We start from the raw sequence: 1,899 nt of genomic DNA, 5'->3' as shown, positions 1-1,899 counted from the left end.
ATAAAGAAAGGCAACGAGCATAAAGTATATCGCCTTACGAAAGCACTATATGGTCTAAGACAAGCACCTCAAGCATGGAACACGAAGCTTGACGGGATTTTGAAGAGTATGAAATTTCAAAAGTGCATGAAAGAACCATCAGTGTACCGGAAAAGTGAAGGATCTAACTTGCTAATTTTAGCAATTTATGTTGATGATTTATTTGTCACAGGTAAAAATTTGAGAATGATCAACAGGTTCAAATTAGTGATGTCCAAGAACTTAAGATGTCGGATCTTGGAAGATTGACGTATTGCCTTGGCATTGAAGTTAAGCAAGATGAATCGGGGATTACTATAAATCAAGAAGCATATGCTCAACGCATTTTAAAAGAAGTCGGTTTACATGATTGCAATCCGACCCACATTCCAATGGAACCGGGAATTAAGTTGTCAAAGGCCGAAGATGAACCCGAAATCGACCCAACACAATATCGAAAGGTGGTAGGATGTTTTAGATATCTCTTGCAAACAAGACCCAATATGGCATATGCGGTTGGAGTTGTCAGCCGATACATGCAAAGTCCAAGAGAATCACATGGTGGTGCAATTAAACACATTCTAAGTTACTTACGAGGAACAACGGGATACGGAATCAAGTACGAGAGGATGGGACAAAGGCGACTTATTGGTTATAGTGATATTAGTCACAATGTTGACCCGGATGATGGGAAAAGCACAACCGGTCACATTTTCTACTACGGGTCATCTCCAAATTACATGGTGTTCGTAAAAGCAAGATACCGTTGCTTTATCATCTTGCGAGACGGAGTTCATGGCAGCCACGACGACCGCATGTAGCAATATGGCTTCAAGATTTGCTTGGAGAAATCATGAACAAAGCGCAAGAGAAAGTGATTCTTAAAGTTGATAACAAGTCGGCTATCGAACTAACAAAGAATCCCGTGTTTCATGGAAGAAGTAAACACATTCACACGAGGTTTCACTTCATTCGTAATTGTGTTGAAAACGAACAAGTGGAGGTAGAGTACATTCCTGGTGAAGAATAAAATGCGGATATTCTTACAAAACCACTAGCTTGAACCAAGTTCAAGGAAATGCGGAGCTTGATCGGGATTGAAGAATTCTCTAGAATGACTTAGAGATTCGGGGGTGATTGTTGGAATCCTAAGTCGTGTAGGACTTGGAGTCCAATTAAACTTGGAGCTTAAACAAGTTGGTTTAAGTTTCCTAGTCTTATTCTACAAGTCGGTAGTTTAGAAATATATATATATATATATATATATATATATATATATATATATATATATATATATATATATATATATATATGTATAGATATCGAGGCATGATATTATGTAGAAAACAATATTGAGTTTTTAGAGTTATATTTTCTCAATAAAATTGGAGAGTTATTTCACTTTGTTTTGTGCTATTTTGATTTGAATTTAGGGTTAATTAAACTTTTTTAGTTTTTCTTTTAAATTTAAAAATAACCGTATGCAAATAAAATACTTGAGTGACTAAATATGTAAATTCGTCAAATTTTATTGTGCAAATTTAATTGCGGGATAATGACTTAAAAGGGTAACATATTATTCAATTTGTACACATTTGGTCACTGAGTTTTTTTTTTCGTCCACATTTACCCCTTAAACTTGTTAAACTGTACACGTTCAGTCCTTATGACCCGTTACTCCAGGTTAGCCGGGAAAAATGACTTGATAGGGTAATATATTTTTCATTTTGTACACATTTAGTCCTTAATATTTTTGTACATATTTAGTCCTAAACATTTTTTTTGTTTCAAAATAAGTCCTTTTTTTGTACTCATTCAATACTTATGAATGATTTCTTTAGGTTTTTTTTCACGACATCTTATGTGAGACAATCATTGATG

The sequence above is a fragment of the Lactuca sativa genome, chromosome 5 (genome assembly GCF_002870075.4).
Source record: "Lactuca sativa cultivar Salinas chromosome 5, Lsat_Salinas_v11, whole genome shotgun sequence".
Classification (NCBI taxonomy): Eukaryota; Viridiplantae; Streptophyta; class Magnoliopsida; order Asterales; family Asteraceae; genus Lactuca; species Lactuca sativa.
The sequence above is the reverse complement of the archived record's forward strand: the minus strand, read 5'-3'. Positions refer to the sequence as shown.